At 34.2% G+C, this 14,710-nt stretch overlaps 1 long non-coding RNA gene across 2 annotated transcripts; it reads left to right on the top strand.

The window, feature by feature from the left end:
* Window positions 1-5,935: 5,935 nt before the first annotated feature.
* On the top strand, window positions 5,936-8,043 carry LOC113274090. 2 transcript variants are annotated; one of them, XR_003322781.1, is made up of 3 exons: window positions 5,936-6,323; window positions 6,816-6,946; window positions 7,984-8,043. It is a non-coding gene; the product is annotated as an uncharacterized LOC113274090 (long non-coding RNA). The 2 variants fall into 2 exon arrangements; XR_003322782.1 differs by having other exon boundaries at window positions 7,970-8,013.
* The last annotated feature ends 6,667 nt before the right edge of the window (window positions 8,044-14,710 follow it).

Genomic DNA, 14,710 nt, shown 5'->3' with positions numbered 1-14,710 from the left:
TACCTGGGACCTATACAGTAACCGGCGATCTATTCGATAATGTGGAAATTAAATAAACTAGTTTGTCACCCGTGCTATGCACGGGTTCTTACATATGGACTCTTGGCGTTCTAAATTTAACTTCACCAAATAATTGTAGTTCCTGAAAAACCAAACAAATTTACACATAAGAAAAAAATATCATATGCACCGCCAAAGAATAAAAGAGAACTGTTAAATATGTACCCCAAAGGCACCAATGGGCCGCCGAATAATACGGTTTATAAACATGAAATCCTTAGAAATGCGTTGACGCACAACGGTTTTGGTATACCTATCTGGTAGGTCAGTTTTTATTCTCGATGATAGTAATTTAGTTTTGATGGTCTATTTAATATACATCAGACCAAGTATATCATATCGAAAAATATATATGGCATCCACGTATCGTGCACCCAATGCACCCAACATTAGGTGACATTGACAGAAACCCAAATATAAACTAACTAAATCTTCCCTATTAAGTTATTTTTCTTCTGCTATCATGTTATTGTTCTTCTGTTTTATTATTATCGATTTCATATAGATATATAGATCAACAACAAATCTATCTCGTCGTTTTTCATTTTTAAAATGATTAATCCGATCACTATGAGGTAAACTAATAATTATTAACCAAGAAAAATTTAATCACTTATCTCCTTTTTCTTAAATTTAGTTATCATTTTTAACCATTCAAACTCAAAGAAAAAGAAAAAAAAATAAACCTAAAATAAATCCATCTCTTCCATCCGGAAAGAAACTGCAAAGTGTTGATTCTTCATATGATCAAGCCCAAAAAAAAAAAAAAAACTGCATTCAATTTTCTTTACAATACCCTAATCAATAAGGAGTCTTCCATTGGATTTGAAAGAACAACTTTTAAAGGGTTTGATCTATTATTAAAAATCAAATTTGATCATATGTTGATGTTTTCATGCTTTGGTTTTCATGTCATAATGAAAAGATACCTAAAATTTATTTGATTTTCGTTTTAGATTTTTGATAATAAGAAAAAACAATGGGTAAGGGTAGGGGTGATGAGTTGGATGCAAACATGGATGACACCTAATGTTGGGTGCACTGGGTGCATGAAATATGGGTGCCATAAATCACGATTGATATCATATATGGTGATATCCTTAATCAGAACACCTGACTAAAGATTAACAAAGAGCATGCGGAGTGGTGTTCCAAAATAGGAATAAACATAAATATTTTCTTTTCTTTAAATAGGAATAAACATAAAAATTAGTTGCATCCCGATGATGGGAGTTTCATTTCATACTCATTTAAGCATGTACGTACCGTAAGTAAAATTTAACCCACATCCTCAAATCATAACGCAGACTACAGATGTTATCAAGAAAAGAGTGTGACCAAAGATTTGGCACAATCAACTCGAGTTTATTTTTCTTAATCATTGTAAGTAATTTGTCGTAAGTCAAAATTTATTTGTGACAGAAAAAATAGTCATTGTATATTAAACGACAATATGCCTTCCCGCAAACTTAATCTAGTACCTCTTTTATTGGTTTTTGTTGTCTTCCTTCAATATTGATAGAAATATTGGCAAGTGGTATCGGCGTCTACTAATTAAACAATATTATTAACTTCTTATCTAAACACGATACCTACAAAGATCGTACAACAAAACTTCTGGCATGTATAAATAACATAATTACCTTTTTTGCATGGCCTTAATTTCTGGTACGTCCAAGTTTACAAATATTTTCTTTGTTTACGTAGAGAATAGACAGTATAAATATGCATTTTATAAAGGGCAGTTATATCTCCTGCGACACTGCAGGACGGGTTTATAAGCTAGCGAACTCTTACCCGTTAGATTATTAGCTTAAACCATCTCTCATGTACAGCTGTAAATACCAAATTAATTGCCTAAAACTCTTATCATTTTAGAAGAAAAAGAAATCTTTTCTCTGGATCTCTGTTCTCGTGGGCTACTTTTCCCATTTTCCTTCTGACAAAAAGAAAGAGAAAATCGTTTCCATATTTTTCTTGGAAACAACTTGAATTAAATCTAGAAAAGTTTAACTTTGAAGGTGAATCTTGATTTGGTTTGATTTTCCTTTAAGACTTTGTTATGTTTTCTTTTTTCTTCTTGATTACTCTATTTTTCGATTGAAGGTGTAGTTGATGACGATGGTGCAAACGGAGGGAGGATGTATTCCTAATGTGGTGTTTATGTAATGTATTCCTCCATTGTTGCCTGAAAAGTGAATATTTTGTCAAGTTGGCATCGAAATCAATATTTTGCCATGTACAGTATGATTTATCAAAAATCTTAGTTAAATCCGACAAAATCTTAAGTATGTATTACGGTATCTCGTTTTCGTTATCTTCTTAACTCATTAGGCTTCACAGGCTCCCGGTGGTGTGAAAGGTTTTCGAAATGCACATGTACTTATAATCATATGATCTATCCTATGACTTGAAAGTAAAGAAGAATATCAACAAAAAACAAACGGAAAAGTATACAATCAATCTAGATCATCAAATGATGGAGATCGCTCTTGCTCAAGTATTTAAAACTAAAGTTGATGGAGCTACCGGTTTATATTGATCTTGATTTTCCATAGTTGCTAGAGACAAATAATGGTGTATCTTGGATTGTGTTACTGGTGACCGTAACCTTTTTAATGCAATCTACAACTAATGCCAAGGTTTTTCGGATTCGAGATCTCTCAGAAAGTCTTTTGAGGCCTGATTTTTTTACTGAAGATGATCCAAGCAGTTACATACTGTTATTCTTAGGTCTTTTTTTTATTATTCTCAGGTCTGCCTCCAACCTCCTTGGAGTATCAATTAAATAGTTGAACGGATAAGATACAGGGTGTCCTTAGATCCTTACTCGAGTATCTTTGAGAGTTCACTCTCATATCCTCTTTTTTTAGTTGTTTTGCCTATGCAAAAGTGTAAAAAAGAAGCAAGACTAAATACCTTGCCAAAAGTTTACCTTAAACATCAAGATTTACCATAAACATCCATATTTATCCAATAAATTTACCCCAAAATTGATAGAAAAAAGATGGTAGTAAATAACATGAAATCCTAAAAAAAACCAGGGGTAATATACTCTTCGCCACCACATTCTGGTCCTGGGAAGGAAATGCCTACTAAATTGACTTTCCCTAGCAGTATAGATCTCTGAGCAGAAACCAACTGCATCGCTTTCCCTACAAAAAAACACGAAATAAAATTTCCAATAGTATCTAGCCAGTCAACTAACCCGATTCAACAATATGTCGATTTTCATCGAAATGGAGACTTCAACAAGAGTTCAGAACTTCATATGAACATCATTGGTTGCATGATTTTTCTCATTTTTATGCAGTTAAATATACAAACTAATAGTAAAAACCAGAAATAGCGAAATAAAGAGCAATGAGCATCACCTTGCAAATGGTACCCCGTGCATTAGCACCAAGGCATATGAGGTGCAAAACCAAATTGAATAAACAGAAGTAACACCAATGTGACAAAACAAAAAACCATAAAAATAAAAATGATTCCAAGTTTACCTTGAGGTTGGTGGCTTGAGCAGTAGAAGCAACTTCAATTGACATATTTGATTAGTTAATTACTGTCTTTTTTATTGTTGGTGTTGTTGGTAGTCAAAAGTGAGATTGAAGATCAAAGAAGAAGAAAATATTTATGTTGCTTATGTACATGGACCTGCAACTTAAAATGAATATAAGGAATTTATTTAATATTTATATAATAGTTCTGATTTTTAAGTTAAAACTCAATCTCGAGGGTGCAACACATGCTAGCTTACAAATGATTTTTAAACCAGTAAGTAGTTAAGTTATACCCGATATTTTCATAACTATGGTGATGAAAACCAAGAAACTAGAGTTGATTATGAAGAACCTTGCAATCCCATAAAATCAACTACTTCTCATCTTCACTACGAGGAGGTATCAGCAATATCTACAGAATAGAATCAACAAAAAAAGAAAAAAAACTATGAATACCATAAAAAACTTACACAATATATTCTCGCTACCTCTTCACTGCGGGGAGGTATCAACAACATCTACAAAACAGAATCAACACAAAACAAAAATCAACTCAAAACAAAACAAAAAAAAAAATTAGAATACCACAGGAAACTTACGAAATATACAGTCGCTAATCTCAATAAAAGATTAGAGTTTCACAAAAATCTTTTACCCCGACTCTTTCAAAGGGAAGTGTATTCACCAACATCTTCAAAAAAAAAATCAAAAAAAAAAATCCCAAAAACATTAAAAAAAAGAAAAGAAAAGGATTTCACGATCTTATATCTTACACGAGTTTATTATTTTTGCCACAAAGCTCTGAAGTAACCAATATCAATACTCATGAGCTCCCACTACCGCAGCCATTAATCGCTTGTCAAAATTCATGCAAAACAATAGAATATATTAGACGATAACAAAACCCTGAATCGGATAAAAACAAAATGACAAAATCAACTAAAGCCTAGCAAAAGAAAAAAATCAGCATATAAACGACGGGATCTGGTGTAGGATCGAGTGATTTATATAGAGAAGACTAAGCTTAGGAATTCCAAAAAAAAACCCAAATTTTAGAAATAAAATTAATTAATATCTCAAAATATTTTTCATAGTCATAACTCTCAAAAATATTTGTGTCCAAAAAATCTTGCGTGTCTTTCACAATCCCATAAAATAAAATATTTTTATTAATTTCAATATTTTGGAAATAAAATTAATTAATATCTCAAAATATGTTTAATAGCCATTACTCTGAAAAAACCGGTTAAGTTAACAAAAGAACTAACAAAATCTCATACAAAATACGCGCAATTAAGTAGTAACCATGAAATAAAAATTATAGAAATCGTGTATTAATTATTAATTATTAAATCATATTTTTTAAATAAGGAAAATAATATTTTCAAGATTTTATTTACATTTTCTTTGTTTTTTTAATTAATTATCAATTACTAACCATGAAATAATAATTTTTTAATAAGGAAAATAATCTGTAAGGATTTTGTTGACATTTTTTATGTTTTTTTAATTATAGAAAAAAACAAATTAAGAAAAATAATTTTTGGAAATTATAGTTTCTTGAGTGTTTGTTTGTTTTGTATTAGCGCAATCTTTTGTTTTGTATTAGCTTTATTCAAATCATAATTTTTGTTCCAAATCATTCGTACAAATTACTAAAAAAATCTAACTGATGTGCAGGACCACCAACAAAGATTTGCGGAAAAGAGATTCATGACCGAGACAATCAAGTTTTGCAGAATAGAGATTTATGACCGGGCTAATCAGATTTTTTTTGAAATTTTATTTTTCTCGATTTAATTGATAGTTTGAGGATGTAATTAGGAAAATAACATTTTTTGTGTATGTAAACAGACAATGGACACTGGACACTTGATGATCATTTGATCCATTTTTTCATCACGTGATAATCATTCAATTTATTTTCTCATCACGTGATGATCATTCGATTTATTTTTTTGATTATCATGATGAAATCGTGATTTGATATATTATTGGCATGTTAAGAGATTTTCAAGATTTTTTTATGCGAGGAAAGAAAATGATTTTTCAAGATTTAAGTATTTTATTTTTAGAAAAAATATTATTCTATTAGTTAAAATTCAATATTCTATTACTAAAAAAAAAGTAAATGATAGGGTCAGAATGAATCAGAAGCTAGAATCAACCAGAAGCGAGAATTCAGAATTAACATGGAGCTCCGATGAATGAGAACGCTCCAAATAACTCTGTTATTATATAGAGAATAATACTATTTTTGACCGGCCTTCACAAATATTCCTAACGGACTTCACAAATACCCTTGATGGCAAAATTGAAATTTTATGTGAAATCATAATTTTAATAATTTCCTTATTTAACCTTCTACTTCTTCTTCGCTTCTAGAACTAAAATAATTAGTCGAACAACCTAACATCATTACTTCTCCATCGCTGGTATCAGTACCATCACTGTCTCTTACGCCACCACCGCAACTAACATCATTAGCACCACTACAACCATCTCCCTCGTCACAACCATAATCATCACCACCGTTTCTCCACCTCCTAATCAATCGATTTAGATCGATTTTCACTTGAATCAACTATAAAACTTAAATCTATTGATGGACCAACGCGATTAATCTCCAAAACCCAATCTCGAGCATCATAAACGTTAGATTCATTTCGTTTTGTACATGAAGCTCCAAATCCTGAACTTACTTGATTCACCTTTTGAACCCTAAATTTGGATCTCGTTCTTCTTCGATCATAATTGATTCAGGTAATTAATTTATCTTTTTCTTCAGTTTGTTATTTTCACTTGTATTGACTCATAGAAGTAGAATTTAGCGGATTGGATTTCAATTGTTAGTTTCATCTGTGTGTGGTGGCGGGGTAGTATTTTCTTATGGTGGTGGTGGTGGTGGTGGTGGATGCTGCTTTGTGCATGGTAGTTCTTTCTTTGTTTTGATTGTAATTGGTGATGGAAGAAGTGAATTCTCTTGAGCTTGTTGATTCATCTTTTGAAATAGTATGATTCTGCTTTTTTTTTGTTTTTGAATTTGATTTTGGTGTACACTTTTGATTCATCCCAATAAATTTGGATTTTTAATATGTTCACAAGCTCGTTTTTCGTTATTCCCAGTATTTGAATTTTTGTTTTGTGAATCTGGCTACTGTGGAGCATATTAGTCTATATGGGAAGTTTAAATGCTCATGATGGTTGTGCAAATCCAATGCACTTCAACTCTACATGTGATTTTTATTGTGTCAGGTTTTGATGAGGATTAGGATGCTAAGAGAAAAAGGTTGGCGTAGTGTACCGGACATTCACACAATATATTTTAGGCGATAATTATGACGTCGAATGATAGAACAGCTATCAGCTCAGCTACTGATGGCCAGGTATGATTTTTTCATCTAATCTCCTGTCTTGCTCACATGCTCAACTTTGAATATAATTTAGTGTGAATATAGTCAGTTTATTTATCCATTCTGGTCTTATAAATTTAGTGTAACCAGCACCTCCACAAAGGTACAAACGTGTCGACTCCCGACTTATTAACTGCTAATAAGAAATCTCGGATTCGGTTTGTACTCTAAAATCTCTTGGTTAGTCATAGCAATTATCATCAAATCCTGGTTAGTGGATGCATATTCTACATTTCTTTACTCACCAACCACCTATACCAATCATGATAGTATCCTATCTTGTTATGATTTAGTATTAGAGAAATATTAGTTGACGGTTTCTTACTTTCTTATAAGTAAAAAGAAAAATCATTTTTATGCAATATGTATTTTGATTCACTAATTCCATATCGAAAAACAGTCACTTGCTGCAAAATCTACTCCCATAATGGTATAAGTTAGGGTTTGTGGATTTGAAGTTGGGTTTGATATTTGTAATTGGTGTGACAATTCCTTGTTAATGACACAAGTTATAGGATCGGTAACCACTTATTTGGAAATATATTGCATATCTTGAGAATATTTTCGATTTTGAAAATTCCTTGGTCTATAAATATTGATAATCCTCAGAGCCAGCAAAGCTACCTAGTTGTGTCGTTACTGGTGGAGTTGTCTATTTATAGATGAAAGTACCCTAATTAGGCGAAATCTTTTACGACCTCTCGTTTTAAAGATTTTTTTGGGATTGGGAAGCTCTACGGTACCGTTGGTGGGAAACTAGATAATTGCAGTTTATTATTAGTTTTTCGATTGATTTGATTGACTAACGATTGTTGAACTTTGATTGCACCTAATTTGTTTATGCTTGAGAATCTTCTCTTCTGTTATAAGATTCACTCAAATTAGATCGATGTTTCGACGGGGATCTTTAGACTGTTTGTAGATCTAAAGACGTCTCGTGATAATCCATTTTTAACAGATTTCGTTCTGTGTGGGATTGATCACAAAAGATTCAAGTTAATTGTGTGCAGGTGTTTATTGAAGATCTAAGAAGATTTGAAGACAAAGAATATTTCTTATTTGAGTTCATAATCTTTGGTGTGCACAAATCTTGATCGGCTGGCGATCCAACTATAATCGGTTCATCCTTGTGATAACCTTGATTGATTAGTTAAGTAGATCGGCATCAATACTGTTGTAATATTTCGATTGCGGTAAATAAGAGTTCGTTGCTCGGACTTGTAAAGATTTAAAAATAAAGATATATACAGAAAATATGTCACAAGATCAAGAGGAACCAGGACTCAGGATTCCAATGTGTTTCATATTCAAGTGGCTCAGAAAATAATCCTAGGCGATTATAGCTCAAAATAAAACAAATATTAACTCTATCTTTGCCAAATTAGATTCCATAAAATATTACTTGTATATTATAAGTATGGCACATCAAGAATCCCTAGGACTAAGCATGTTCTAGCAAATAAAATCACAAGTAATTAATTGAAATCACAAATCAATTAAAATCGGTGCAAAAAGTGAATTAAGAATTATTTAAATAACCACATGACTGAAAAACATCTTCCTCCATCATCCCAGTATTGGGGTTTAGCTACTCATAATAATCATGTTCTCAAAATAAATACTTGATGCTCAAAATATGATTAAAAGAGTGAAAAATATAAAACAGTGAAACTACGACCCTCTATAAGCGTCCAGAGAAGAACGATACCAGAGAACTGCAGTAAAGGAACGACACTCCGCTGCTGCTGTTAATGCTGCGGAAAATAAGACTGCTCTGTGCAGTCTGTTCTTCGTGTTCTTCAAGGTCCTCTAATGGCAGCAGCAGCAGGTGGGAATTGCCGCTAATCCTTCTTCTTCGCTCCTCTGAGTCCCAAACCTTCCCCAAACTCTTGATAAAAACCCTCTACCACTTCTCAACAGCCTTTATATACACAACATGGTCCAAATAACTCGATTAAATCCGAGTTTATCTCCCTTTTTCTTCACGTGCAGTTGAGAGAGAAATCTCTTTTCTGTTGCTTTGTACGCGTCTGTTAGCTATAAAATAGCCACCAAACTCGATGACTTGAACAGGACCAAATACATGATTATCCAGCGTAAAAGTCTCCCAAAATCTCCACAAAATCTTCGACAGTGAACAGCAGGACACGTCTCTCTGCCTGGACTTTGATCTCTTCTTCCGGCTTATCCATCCCAATTGGTTGGGTCTAATTGCTTGCAACAGGCCTGTTATGTCTTCTAGAGTCCATAAGTACCAAATATGCCCATTGAATCTCCTCCTAAGTCGCTCAAATCTCTGCTCAAAAATTGTTGTCGCTGCTGCCTTTTTTTTCCCGCCAATTTCTGTTTTGAATTTTGAAGATGACCTCCCCCTATCCAGTTCCGGTGTCCCTTTAGTACATGCCCTGAAATGGGGTGCCCCTTATCCAAATTAGGGGTGCCTTTAGCAATTCTTCTGGGATGTTTTCCGCACTTTTTCAGGGTTCCTCCGGGGTATTTCCGGTACACTTCTGGGGAGCTTCCGGTATGCTATCTACAGAGGTCCAAATGCCATATTTTTAGCCAATTTTGCCGCAAAACCTTATTCTTCTAAAAACACCTACAAAGAGATTAAAAACCAAAATAAGTACAACAATGGGCACTAACAATATACACAATTGAGATAAATATAAGACACAAAAATGCATCTATCAAATACTCCCAAACTTATTATTTGCTAGTCCTCGAGCAAATCAAATAGAAAATAAAATCCTAACTCACTGTCGCAGGCATCGTCGATTGCATTTAGCGTATGCAATAAGCCTTTAAACCCCTAGGTGGCCCTAGTGGCCGAGTTATAGTATCGGGAGGGCTTACCAGAGATATACCCACAAAACCTGTACTCCAGACCTTAGCCATCTACACAGAACCCTGGAAGGCACTAAAGAATCTCCTTGGTTGGCATACTTATTGACTACAGGAAGAAGTACCATGATGCGAAATTCCAATTGTTGTACACGAGTTTGCACTCAAGCATACTAAAATTCATATAAAGTGACAGAGCTCTACTCAGATAGTTGCACTATGGACATCATATTCGGAGTCAAAACTAATCACATGGATAGATCAAGAAGATGGATATAGAAAAACATATATGGTTTTGATGTTTACTAAGTGAACGGCGTTTCCCATATCTGTCTGAAGGCCTCCGCCTAAATGAACCTATCCTAATGGATTGAGATACTAGTCTGACTAATATCAACACACTGGCATATACAAGGGTACCAGTGGTCGATAACCTAACTCTAGGTCAACACAACTGGCATATACAAGGGTACCAGTGGTCGACTTTATTGAATTTATTCCTTTTGGTCAAATGGTCTGGTCTCAATTTCTTTCTTTTTTCTTCTTTTTTTTTTCTTTTTTTTTCAACTTTTTTTTTTCAACTTTTTTTCAACTTTTTTTTTTTTTTGTATCACAATCACTCTAATTCACCCTATCATTGGTAACAACTTGAGTCGTGGGCCCCACCTATCACTTAGAGAAACATGGTTTAAAAATAAAATAAAATAAAAATAGAAGTGAAAAGGACTCAACGAGATATGGTGAAACTATCATGTTATTTCTAACACCTGAGCTCTGTGCTTTTATGAATAGACTCTTCTAGATGTTGCCATCTAATCAGATTGGTTCCTCAACTCCTACAACCATAATGCTTCCATCCACTTAGATTAGTTAGTGCAATCCTCAATAGGCATAAATTTCTAGGTTCTGGAGTTTATTTATTCATACTGCAACTAAAAAGTTTCTCCCATACCCCCAAACTTAAATCTAACATTGTCCTCAATGTTCTAAAGATAAAATTAAAAGCACGAACAAGGAGAAACTGTTACCATTTGAAGCAAAAGAGTCAAGGAAAAATATTACCGTGTTGCATGAGATTGGGTTACCTCCCAAGAAGTGCTAAGTTTAAAGTCTTCATCCAGACATAGAAAAGGTTTAGTCAACTCGAACCGTATAACAGTAGCCGGAATAACTGTGGGTCTTTAAAACCAAAAAGAGTTGACAAAAGGAAACTGCAGTGAACCAAGAAAATGTACAATACTAGCATGCCCTTACCTAGTTTCTGGATAACTATCGCTAATTGCGGTTCAGGTTCTATGAAGGGGTCTAAATAGACTATTTTCCTCGGATGCATTTCCTCATAGGTAGGATCCAAATTATTAGGTCCTAGAGTCTGGAAAAACTCAGATAAGAACCTGGAATCACAAAATAACCTAAATAATTTAGGATCCTCTAAGTCAATTAGGTATGACTTACATAGTTGACCACAGTCAGAGTAGTGGTCATTCTGAAGCAAATGTGTCGATTCTAATTTCCTAAAGTACTTAGGCTTAGTCTCAGAACTTAATAAGTGACACATTTGAAATTTACGTTCCCACAATTGGAAAAACTATTTGGTGGGAAAACAAAGTCAATCTGGGTATCATAGCCTGGGCAAACCACATCAACCAGAGGATGGGTTTCTAATAACTGAACTTCGTTATGGACATCACTAAGTTCAGGAAAACGTGTATGAAGATAATCCTGTAAAATGGTTGAGGCAGATATGTCAAGACCCAAGTGAGGGACCTTTATAAGAGTTAAATCACATGGAGAATGATAATCATTTCCAAACTTGGAGTTTTGGGTGTCTCTAGATAGACTAGCTACAATTTCCCTAATTTCTAGATCATCAGAATCATGAAAATGGTTAATTGCTTCTTCTAGGTTATACTCAGGTGATGCCTCCTCACACATGTTTAAATGCTCTACGAGTTCATCTTCTTCGTCTAAGACTATTGTTTCTAAATCGCTAGACTTTACAATATTTTTCTCAGAATAAACTCGTTCCTCTAAACCATTATCGGCTTCGTAATCAAAAGGAAATACTACATCGTCTAAAACGGGGGTATCTATAGTCAAATCCTTGTCCTTTTGAATAGGTGAATAATTGTTAAAATTATTAAGATCTGAACCAGAAATAATATAATCATTATAAGGCTCAATTGGATTACTAGATTCCTGATCACTATGCCTACATATTTCAGATTCTTCATCACTACTATCCTCATCATCGTAATAGTACGAGATGATTGAACCTTATCTAAATAAGTAGTGTTACCAATTATAACCTCGTTATCTTGATTATGTGAAAAACTATCTTCATTCTCAAGGGTATTATTGGATACACTATATTGGCAATTCAAGTTATTTTGAGCAATACTTTCGTTCGTCTCTAACTCAAGTCTACGTGTCGACTCAACTATCCTCTCAAGGGTCTCTTCCAAAGAAAGTTTCCTTAGTGTAGGATCTAAGTTTTGAGTTAATCTATTGAGGATATCTTCTACAGATTCAGTTGTTGTTGCAGTTCTTTCGTCCATAACTACGTTATTCAACTCATCTAATTTATACGTCGATTCAGCTAACTGACGTGATGACTCAGCTAAATTCCTGAGAGTCTCTTCTAGAGAAGGAATAGGAACTGAAGGATCATAATAAGGACTACTTTTCAATAGTTTGATTGTATCCTCTAGAGACGAAGAACTAGTACTATAATCTTCTTGCTCGTATGACTGATGCACATGTGGATAGTAATTGGGCTCACCAGGGTATGACCCATATCCTTCCAAAGGATGACGTTCCCAACCACTATTCCCAACATGGTCATAAAAAGGATGATGTCCATATTCAAATTCAGGTCGATAATCATTGTATTGGCTTCTATCATACCAGTTCGACATTCTTAATTGCAAGGGAATTCTACACAATCACAAACAAGGTTGACTCGACCAAAACAAACCTAAATTTCTAGCAAACAAAAAGCATGATGGCTCCACTTATATTGTCACTAGACCAGCTTCAAATCCTTCGAAAAGGAATTCGTTACAATCTGAGCAAATTCTCTGGAATCAGTACGAGTCAAAGTGAGTTGAATAGAGGCGAGGGAAGCTCAGTGGAGCTTTGATACCCAAGGCCTCACCGGTATTCAAGGCGGCGCAGTCACGCATTCAACTCACAGAAACCATCCTGAACTTCGAAGTATGCTCAAAAGAGTAACCAATATTTTTCGAATGACTGTCCTATTAAGCTCGTTACCCTATAGGTCTCGTTCTATTCAAAATTTTAGGCTTAGGTTCGCGTTTGGTTTCGTTTTCCTAAGTCGGGCAAGAAGGAAACGGTGATGAAATCCGAGTCCTTATCTTGATTTGGCCAGGCCCCTTTACTAGGAAATTAAAAACAGTCCAAATTCGTCCTCAATCAATGAATCACCTTAAGGAATACAGTAACTCGCTTACAGGAGATTCGCGAGTGTTTCGATGGACTTACATCCCGTACCAGACGGGGGATGAACCGTTGAAGTCGACTCGGGCCACGACTCCTATGTCATGTACGAACCCGAGGGGCCGAGACGATATCGTAATCGTCGTCCTTCCCTGCAAACAATTTAATTTTTTTTTTTATTAATAATAAGACCCTTCCGTAGGGTTAAAAAATAAAAATAAAAAAAATGTCCAAAAGTCCAGAATAAAGTCCAAATAAAAAGTCCAAAAATTACAAAAATTATGAAAAATAAAGCCTATTTACAAATTCTAAAAATAAATAAATAAAAGCTATATACAAAAAAATAATAATAATAAAAATTAAATCCTAAAAAAAAAATTATGTCTTTTTTTTTCTTCTCTTTTAGCTTTTAGCTTTAAGCTTTTTGTTCCCAAGTCCTTAGTATTCCACTTCGAACCTGTAAATCAAAGACACAAAAAGAAACGTAAGGAACAAATAATAATAAATAAAAAAATAAATAAACCTAAAAACAAATCTATATACAAGTCCGCGTCGGCGGCGCCATTTTGTTGTAATATTTCGATTGCGGTAAGTAAGAGTTCGTTGCTCGGACTTGTAAAGATTTAAAAATAAAGATATATACAGAAAATATGTCACAAGATCAAGAGGAACCAAGACTCAGGATTCCAATGTGTTTCATATTCAAGTGGCTCAGAAAATAATCCTAGGCGATTATAGCTCAAAATAAAACAAATATTAACTCTATCTTTGCCAAATTAGATTCCATAAAATATTACTTGTATATTATAAGCATGGCACATCAAGAATCCCTAGGACTAAGCATGTTCCATCAAACAAAATCACAAGTAATTAATTGAAATCACAAATCAATTAAAATCGGTGCAAAAAGTGAATTAAGAATTATTTAAATAACCACATGGCTGAAAACAGCTTCCTCCACCATCCCAGTATTGGGGTTTAGCTACTCATAATAATCATGTTCTCAAAATACATACTTGACGCTCAAAATATGATTAAAAGAGTGAAAAATATAAAACAGTGAAACTACGACCCTCTATAAGCGTCCAGAGAAGAACGATACCAGGGAACTGCATTAAAGGAACGACACTCCGCTGCTGCTGTTAATGCTGCGGAAAATAAGACTGCTATGTGCAGTCTGTTCTTCGTGTTCTTCAAGGTCCTCTAATGGCAGCAGCAGCAGGTGGGAATTGCTGCTAATCCTTCTTCTTCGCTCCTCTGAGTCCCAAACCTTCCCCAAACTCTTGATAAAAACCCTCTACCACTTCTCAACAGCCTTTATATACACAACAGGGTCCAAATAACTCGATTAAATCCGAGTTTATCTCTCTTTTTCTTCACGTGCAGTTGAGAGAGAAATCTCTTTTCTGTTGCTTTGTACGCGTCTGTTAGCTA

This window comes from Papaver somniferum, chromosome 4 (genome assembly GCF_003573695.1).
Source record: "Papaver somniferum cultivar HN1 chromosome 4, ASM357369v1, whole genome shotgun sequence".
Lineage (NCBI taxonomy): Eukaryota > Viridiplantae > Streptophyta > Magnoliopsida > Ranunculales > Papaveraceae > Papaver > Papaver somniferum.
The sequence above is the reverse complement of the archived record's forward strand: the minus strand, read 5'-3'. Positions and strand labels throughout refer to the sequence as shown.